At 35.0% G+C, this 10,451-nt stretch overlaps 1 protein-coding gene across 2 annotated transcripts in view; it reads left to right on the forward strand.

Moving 5' to 3' along the window:
• The window catches only part of LOC143900015 (uncharacterized), a 297,879-nt gene that overhangs the window by 116,403 nt on the left and 171,025 nt on the right, over positions 1-10,451 (forward strand). The window lies entirely within an intron of this gene.

A 10,451-nucleotide genomic window follows, 5' to 3' on the forward strand; every position in this document is an offset into this window, starting at 1 on the left:
AGGTTTGAGTCTTTAAACGATTATTTCGAGAATACACAAGAATATGTTTGTAGAAACGATGTCTTGTTGGTGAGTGAAACGTGAACGAATAATTTTTTTAGAAAGTCTTTGCTCTAAGTCTAAGTTTTAAAGTTAATGTTCAACGTGATGTTATTTGCGAAGTGATAAGCTGACATATATATCTTTTTTACCTAATTTGGTAGATACTTGGGGAGTGAGTAAATGTGTGTGAGTGGCGCGATATATAGGAAACTGCAGCTCTCTTGAAACGGGTTACCGCTTAAGTTGCCATATAAGCAGCTTTGCCAACTACGATAGCCATTTCTGTGCATCTTGGTCATCGCTTCCTCTATTTTATAATATTTCGCTCATAGAATGGCGAGAGAGTTAATACATTTGAATTAAAAATTGTTATGTTACCGAGTGTTTCACTTATAATAATTCTTAGTTTTTATTATTTTAGAAACTTTTTATTTGACACATGCTTGATGTCTTCTTTTAAGAGTATATAATAATTCACCATTGCGTGTAAGAGCACGTGGTAACTGGTAACTTTAGAATAATTACCTCGATGCTTTGAAAAAGTCAATGCACTCGCTTGAGATACGTGTGACAGGACCTTAACGACCCGAGTTTTTTCCCGTGTCGTCAAAGGTGACTTGATGGTGGGTAAGAGGTGGTTAGCAAGCATCTAAACTAGTTCGCGTCTTAATGTTATCTCCATCAAGAAAATCCCATGATCGTCATGAGCGTTTGTATCTTACGTTTGGGATAAGTCGCGTTGTCCGTACGAAAACATACAGAAATATCGATATAGTAGCATTCCGCCTTCGTTTAACTGTCTTTAAGTAGAAAAGACCGAGCTCGTGCTATTTTATAAAAGAAGTTATATAAAAATGTAAAAAATATTTTATGAAAATATGTATTTTTTTTTAATAATCGCGCTTTTACCATAGCTCAATTTATTTATCAAAAAGTGATTAAAATGTATGATATATATATAAAGTATATATTCGATAAAGTACTTATATTCTATTTATCACGTTTTTGAATAATTAGTTGTTTGAATCGTGTTTGTGCATATCCGTTAAAATACATCTGCATGTAAGTACTGCGGTCGAATAGTTGCACGTACCTATGTGACAATATATCGGGATATAACGATACATTTAAGAATTCTTCGCCGCACCTTTTTAATTTGCATATAATTGATCTCTCTCTCTCTTCTCTACTCCGGCCTCTATTATACTTTCTTAGATAATTACTATATAGAATAATACTTAAAGCTTATTTTTTCATTAAAAACATGTGTTTTGTAGATTTTAAAGTTACAAAATTGTTATGTTTCAACACCTGACAATACTAAGTGTCAATTTTTATTTTTTTTGCATATTACGTATATATCTTTTGTTTTCTCAATCGGTAACTTGTATATAACCAGACATTTTAGTGTGCTGAGATCTACTTTACCTTCTGCAGCTTTGACAACAAAGCTGCTGTAGTTGGTATTGTATCGACTACTGATAGAACAATATTATTATTGATTATGTCTGTCTCTTCTTTATCTTCAATGAATACAGTAGGAATTTGATTTTTGACCATTGTTAAATATGAAATTGTCTTTACTTACATCCAAAAATTTAGATGTCAAAATTTCTTCCACTTTATACTTACCCCGATAACGATGGTTATGGTTTATAGTTTATACAGTTCATGCTTTGTTTTAATTTTTAGAATATTTATAAATGAAGAAAGCTGAGATATGTTTTATCTAAAGTCGTAAATTAATCTTTTCTATTTTAAGTATACATATATATATATATATATTCAATTTTATTGTTCTTTGTGTAATTAAATATCATTTCTTTGTAATTATCATATCATTATTGATTCTTTCGACGGCACGTCGTCTCCACTAAGCAGACGTATCGCGAAAACTACACGTGACCGCTTTCGAATTTGGAACTGTCAGAAACACGACAATGTTTGAAACGTGATCAGCTTTCTCGGTGAACTTACATAGGATTTTCGTCTACTTTTTAGGAATATGCGATATACCCATTTCGGTAACTTGATATTCCTTGCATTTTCTTCCGATATATTTGCTCGAGTTCCTGATATTAGATACCGTGTGAACCAATATGCACACTGACATTGATCTACAACCACTTAATTATTGGTCTTTTTTTTATCTCATGTTCTAAGTCCTAAAATGATTGTACACATATAACATTCGTATAACACACGCTATTTTTTTTGTGTATGTTCTGGAATCCACAAAGTATTTTATAAAGACAGTTTAATGTTTCATTTTACCCTTTTATATACATATTTGTATTATGTAAAATTATATTGGCTTTGACATTACCTTTGATCAGAGCACGATATTACAATAAAGTGAGAAAGATATAATAAATATATATATATATATTTATATATGTTATGACGGTGTATGCCGTGACATCACTGTCGACTTTTGAAAAATTCGTATACATATGCCTTAGATTAGATAAATGCAAATGCCGAATTTTTTAGTCGCCATGTGAACAGATTTGGGTGGCAAGCGCATATCGCTTGTTGCACGATATGCGAGCTAGCTCAAGCTATCGGCATGACTATCGACGCTTACACGATCTTTATGGGCTGGCACACGCTGTCCATGATCAAGCGAATGGAATAAAATCATCGGTCGTCGGGCTTACGATGCCGATTACCGATTGTCGGCTCGTCGGCTCGTCGGCGGATTTTCGCGTTGTTCGCTATCGGTGCAACGGCGTCAACGGATCACCTGCAACGGGACGTTAAGTCTCTAATTGCCGGGACGTGCGGAAAATGGGAATGAGAAAACCGATCGATAAATCCAATTAAATTTTGTTACGCCGCGCCACCGTCGGTAGTAGCACTAGCAACAGCAACGACACGGTGACGATGGTCACGACGCGCGAGCGGGCGGCGCGACGGCCTGACATCCGCCAAATTGTGTATTTTATGCCATGCGCGAACGTCGATCTAGAGTTCGCAAGATCATCTTTTGGCTGCAGAAAATTGAAAGAAATTCTTTTCCATGCATCATTCGATAGACCTGTCACTCGTACAATTTTATATGAATTTGCATTAAGAGCTCTATCATTCGCAAGTTGACTTACTTTTATACAATATTTTGATGAAGTATTAATTTACTGGTAGGTAGTTAATTTACTGGTATAATTTTATTTATTTATTATTTTATTAAATTTATTTTTATTTATTTATTTTGCAACGAAAATGATGTGTCGCGCGATGTTACTACATTATATTTCCATTTTTCACTTATTTGCGCATGAAATGCGTATTTTATTACGCGAGCGGGTTGACGCTTTTGAATAATGAAAATTTTAAATTGAGAAGGCGATTTCTTTCGTGATGGGATTCCCTTTGAATGCGTCTTGTTGGCTATAGAGTCAGCAAATACGAATGAGTACGCAATAAATGAGTCGTAAGGCGACGAACGTTGAATGAGTTGTTTACAAATGTCTATACATGTCGTCACCGCGACAAGCAATATGCTCACTTTACGATTGAACTGTCTGGTCATGAAAGAGCAGCTACAGCGATAAATGGCTCTGTGTGGATTGTTCATTGTAATTGGATTTGAAATTACTATCGGCACATCATTTACTTTTTTTTTGCATGCGCGCCTTTGTCGAGAGATATCCACTACAATTATCTCGCTAACTCTAGGATTGCATTTGAATCATCAAAGTGTGAGCAATCTGATGGAGTAATTTGATAATAGCGATGCGATTGCAACCTATTTTATATTGTAAATCTACATAATTACACGATATTCTATGTCTGCACGCGGATTGAATTTATATTATTTGTATAAACATATAAACATATTCTTACGAGATAAGAATATCTCGGCGGAAGCCGAGCTACACGTGATCGACATGTTCGTAGCCTTTTTGGCACTGATCGATATATATACCATTCGTATACATTTGTTAAAGCAAATAAATCGGCGCTAAATCCATCTTGAGTACTGATATCTTGCACGTCCGTTTGCAACCATCGGTGTCTGTCTGCTCTCTTCGTTCTGTTCTCTTCGCACATTCTGACCACCCAGATTCCGTTTCTGTCGGACTATTAATACGCGTTTCCGCGTCCAGCGCGTCTGGGAGTAACCAGAAACGCTAGCCAAAACTAGAAACCAGTGACCGTCCGTATCTCGTTTAAGGTGGAATTTTGCACCTCGGCTGTTCAACCTCGCGTTTTCTTCGCGAACTCGGTGACGGTGATCGACCGGCGATCGTACGGATACGGAACCTTCCCATCCGTCTCGCTGCCAAGTGAACTTTCAAATGTCGAGAGAGAGAAAGAGAGAGAAAGAGAGTTTTTCTTTTCGATGTCACCGACGATTCCCCGAGATGGATACCCGGGGACGACTTCATCGTTGGAAACGAATCGCGGCGTCGCGGTCGTTGGTGTGAAACGACGCAGATGGGTCATTGCGATTTAAGCGGTCTTAATTTTTAACTAGTCTGGACGGTTTATTCTCGACGCGTCAATCTTTTGTTCGTTCAATTAACAAGCGCACCGTTAAAATGCTCGTAATTTTTTGTCGAAATATGAGACGTGAATGAAAAGTGCACACATTTTTATAATTTTTATAATTTATTAGCAAAAACGTGTAAGTATATATATGTATACATATACACACGCGCGCTTTACACACATACATATATGTATATGTATAAAGTTATTTTTTTGCCGCTATCGTTAGAGTGATGTTTATACAATAGCAATTTGTATAACATAAACTAATTAAAAATGATGTACTCGGAGAGTATATAAGATTGTAAGAAATTTATGATTACCGATTTTGCTAATAAAATGTCATAAATTTTGAAACTTCGATGATTGCTTGATGACGAAAAATGTTAAGTATAAACATAGCTGCAGCTAAATTAGATTCTTATTCACCCCGTCGTTTTAACTTTTTCCGTCAATATTGTAAGTTTTGATCAAATTCTAAATTTTATGACTGTGGAACGAGGTCATGTAAAGGGTTATTTTCTTTATAATCTAAAAAAAGATGGAAATTTAGCAAAAAATATAGCGTAATTTGAGAGAAAGAACGCTCGCTTGTTTCACGATCTCGAGTGTATCCCGCGTTAGAAATTGCGTTCGATAGGCAACCACTATAAATCTTTCCCTTGAGAACTCGACGAGAGCCGTCTTGTTTCTTCCTCCGTCGTCTTCTCCGATTTTCCTCTATCGTCTCTTCTTCGCGTTTGTAGCTCTACTCGTGTTTCCTCGTCGAACGCTTTTCCAGCAAATAGCTGCACCGAGGGCCAGATTTATCGATATACCCTTACCGAACAACGAGCATTCGGGTTCTTATTTACTCAGAGCGTATGCTCTTCTTCAAGGAAAGAAATATTTGAGACTAGGACGATTGATTGATCGAAATTAACGCATCGTATATATCTTCCTGTTTTGTGCACTGCATGTTGAGAAAATCAGCATGGAGAAAGGGCAATGCGTTCAAGATACTTTACCTACGATGTACGGAATTATGATAGCATTTGTCACATGTTTGGTCGGCTATGCGTTGTGGGTAAGTGTGTTGTTTATATTTAATAATCTCTTTTCATCATGATGTATGTAACGTTTACGATTAAGAACATCTTCAATAACAACAGTAACATATGTCGATGACTAAATCACATTACAATATTTAATGATTCTCTTTTAACTCTACGCTTTTAATTAATAAATTAAATATTGATACTTAATAATTGAGAAATTAATATGATGTATTTATTTTCTTTTTTGTTTTATAATACCAATTGTAAGGATATTTTTCTCGGGTCTAGACCATTTATCATGAAATAAAAGTTTTGCTTCTCGTGAAAGATATCTCTTCTCGTGAAAGAATAACGTACCTTTTTTCACGCTAAAAGTATTTAATGTTATTATGATGATATATACCATACGAGAAGAACCAAGAAAGTTAATATGCGAGTTTATCTCTTCAAACCATTTAGCATTGTTGTAAGAAAAAAGTCGCGATAATTCTAGCAGAAAAATGCTAATCTCTACGAGGCAGTAAGTTCCGAGTAATCAACTTATTTTTAAAAGAGCAGAGGTGCAAGTTTTTGAAGAGAAACGTTTTCTTCCGACTGCACTCACAACGAGCAAATTTATTCGCGTAATTAAGCGCAAGCTAGAATTGTACTTTATGCAGATAAGGCAGCATCAGAAGACGTTATCGTGTAATCGAAAATAAACGATCTACCATGTAGTACGTACGTGAACGATGCACGTTAACTCGTAGTTATTTCCGTGTTTGAAGGCAAAGCACAGTTCCGCGTTTCCGCTTATTTTAGAGAAGAGAGAGAGAGAGAGAGAGAGAGAGAGAGAGAGAGAGAGAGCGCAGCGGTGCGAACGGTAGTTGTCGTGGCACTCGATATCGTCGGCATTGTTTGCCGTAATCGCTGCTTGCAGCGCAGGACGAACTATAATCCGTAGACTCTCATACATTTCGCATGGGTCGAATACCTGCTCGAGGACGCGCCGACTGCTAAATTATGGCCGCGTAATTAAGATGCGAGCCGATTGTTTCATACGAGGGACTCAAACGAAGGGAGACGACGGGCTTAACTTAGCTCGTAATATGGACGCCGGAATATTAGCTCGGTTTGTACCTGCGGTATTCACAATTGTCCAATTCGATACATCACAGACGAAATTCCGCATATGTCGTTTGTGGCATCGATAACGAAGACTACGACCTCTTAATTAATATTAAGAACATTTGAAAATTCTCCCTACTGAAACCACTGGAAAATGTAATTTTAAACTATTTTCCGTTTTGTCACGCAAATATTATCAATTATTATATATTCTGTGAGAAATGTGTGTATGTATATTAAATTTACAATAATATTTCAACTAACGATGTACATATAAGGGTGAGTTTTATTTTGTGTGCCAATTATTTCCGTCAATTATCTCAGAAAGTATTGGTTTATTGGAAAAAGGATTCAGAGGAAGCCAATAGATGATTTTATTAATTTTTGGGTTTGGGGCCTGTGTTGGGCCTTACTGGGGTAATAAACCAATATTTTTTGAGATAATTGACGGAGATAATTTGCATACGAAATAAAACTCACCCCGTATATGTATATCTAACTTCATGCATGAATATGAAAAGAAATAAAATGACAAATTTTTATCGCGTCGAGACATTACGTTGCTGCGCGGAAGCTTTACTTGCAAAATGTTTCATTGCATTCAAAGTGGAATATTACCTACATATCTCTGCTGATAAATCACGCAAATTACATGTTAATGCAAATATTTAACTAAATCAGTTTTGGGTTATTATTTGATAGCCATATTCCATTGACATTATATATGTTGCGTCTTGGTTGTTATTTCAATGATATAACGATGCAACATTATGGATTGCGCTATAGGAATTGATCGTTTGTCAGATTACAGACCGTAATTACAGACCGATGCATTATCAGACGCACACGCAAGATATGATTATTATCACATGCTCCCTGCCACAGGTGTGCACACGGACAAATGTGCAAAGCGTCTCGATAATAGCTGGTCCACAATAAATACAATTCCAAGTTACGGGGTATAGATATGCAGGTGTATAAAGAGATAAACTTAAATGCAATTTTTTTCTAGGAAGTTATATTTAACGTTTCTTTTTTCACTTTTTTTTTTTTTTTTTTTATCAAAAGTAAAATGCAGCTAGCTATCTTTATTCGTGTTCTTAATGTTGAATACGTTTATTAAATTTTCTTATTACTTTAAGAATATATATAGCAAAAGAAAGAATTTCGCGATAAGTTATCTTTCTTCGTCCATTTTTGTTAACGACGGATGCTATCCTTAGAACGCTGCACGATTGTAGCTCAATGACATTAAATTCCAATTGACCAACGCCCAACGCACAACGTTATTCTGCGTCAGTCAAAGTTAGTTGCACGAGATTTGCACCCTACGGCTTACACCCATTATAGGCCATAAATGCTACGAGAATAACAAGCCATTGTCAGCGTCGTTGGTGAGCGCGATACTTGTTTTTCCGAAGCCGCGATGTCATGCCGCAGGGAAATGAGAAACGATCGCTTACGGTGCAATTATCGCGTTAAAACGTAAAAACGAGTTGTTAATGTCGTACGCCAAGTTGTCATAATTGGCCTGCATGTATGAGCCAATAAGCCAGTGGCACAGTTCCTTTTTATAAAAACCAGGTATAATTGCATATCATATTGTACAAGACAGGCGTACCTCTCTCCAAAGCGAAATGTTGTTTGTTCGTCTTCGCTTCCAACATAGTTATGAGCATATGCGTGGTTCTATATAGGATGGATCCCTGAATTACGTCAATCGTTAAATCTATTTCCCGAGATGGGTTATAACAAACTACGTTATTTAAAATTAAAAATGTATTTTTATTTCTCTTATTTATTTTTATCACGCAATATCTGATGTATAAAAATAGATGTGTTATTTAAACTGTTATCGCGAAATGTGACATATATGATTTTTATTTAATAAATTTAATTTAACGTGTATATATATATATATATATATATATAGGAGTAAATATTAGTGAGATGAGAGTATGAAATAATATTAGTAAGTGAGGGATCAGATTTCTTTCAATGACTTCATGTTCATATTTTGCCGATCTGTTCAGAAGTGGCCGATTTCACCATCGAGCCTTTTTTTGACCGGTGCTTCTCGACTGTAAATAGAATACTCGTAAAAGAGCATTCAATTGCTCTTTACGATCTCTACTTATATATACAGGTTTTCTGATTTTCGATCTCTATTTATTTCGGACATATAGCATTGCCGATCTTTATAAATGGAATTCAGATTAACATGTCTTCTTATGCGTTTTATTAACAACAATGATAACAAATTCACTATTAAATTACTAATTAAAATTAACAACAAAATTATCACAAATTTGTATGTACTAACCTTTGTACGTTTTATTATATTAGTTAATAATAATTTTCTGAATAATAAATAATAAATATTGTATACATATAAAAGATATATCTTGCGTTTACTCCAGAACGCGCAACATTACTTCGCGAATATTTTTGTTACTCGTGGTGTGAATTCGTGGGTTAGTCGAACTTCGTTCAGACGCAATTGACAAGGTGGGACATAAAACGCGAATCACCAGCGTTTCGGTATAGAAAACATATTTTAGAAGAAGCTGCTCCAGCGCGGTAGGGCTTATCTCAACTCTCTCTTTACGATCGAACTTTGACGCGCGCGGCAAAGGAAGTTTTATTTATTCTATAGCGTGGCATGAAGCGCGCGATGATTCTTTCGATATTTTCCCCGACAGACTCCATTTCACACTTTCTCTGCATTCTATAGCAACAATCCGCTTCGAATAATCCGAATAATTTCTCAAATTGAAAATAGCCCCGAGTTTTCTTATCTGATTTCATATGATTTAGATTTAGAATGCAATTTATCAATTGCAGTACGAATATTCTTGGTATATAATAAGTCTTATGTCCTTTTTCTTTATGTGTAATGCAGTTGCAATCTTTTGTACATAATTTATTTTTTCTATTTCAAAAATATCTTAGTTAGAAATATTTTTTAGCAGAATTAGTTGTATGTGCTCTCTCTGAAGAGAGAGAGAGAGAGAGAGAGAAAGAGAGAGAGAGGGAGAGAATCTCAATATGGCATAACTATGTATTTCACGTTCTTTTGACAAGTGTATTTTTCTCGACATAAAATGAGATAGTTCTCCATTCTAGTTTTGATGGTACTTTCTTGCAGTATATCAGTCAGTGAAGATCTGCAAACATCCATTAGTTACGACCGAGATGTAAAAAGAGCTTTCGTGTAATTTTAATCGGAAAACATACGGACAATAGCAAGAACTTTTTGCGAGAATACCAAAAGTTTTCTGCTATCTCCGAATCATCGATTGCTTTTTTACTTCTTTCATCTTGTCTCGTCTTCTCACGGTTTGTTTCCTTATTTTTTTAATAATTTTGGCAAACATACATTATCTATTCTCTCTTTAGCCGATATGAACAATTAATTAATTTACGTGTAATATATAACCATTTTACCCGAATGTTTTTTATCTTAAAGATATTTTGACATTATTTCTGAAATATATAGAGTGAAATATGTATTGTGAGTTATAACTCCTACATAATCTTTAATCATCAAAATTGTAACAACTCTGGACAACTTTGTAATGACTTTTGAAACTGATTATAATTTATACAAACGCATGTCACCAAAATGTAAAATTAGTCTTTATATACATATATTAAATGCTGAAATAATTAATGGTTAATTAACTCCTGAAATATTGAACGCAAAACGTTTAGAAATTTATATCAGCTTATCATTATTATTTTCATTATGTTTTTCATATCATTTATTAC

This window comes from Temnothorax americanus, unplaced genomic scaffold, assembly GCF_048541705.1.
Source record: "Temnothorax americanus isolate GAGA-0224 unplaced genomic scaffold, ASM4854170v1 Scaffold3, whole genome shotgun sequence".
NCBI classification, from domain to species: Eukaryota; Metazoa; Arthropoda; class Insecta; order Hymenoptera; family Formicidae; genus Temnothorax; species Temnothorax americanus.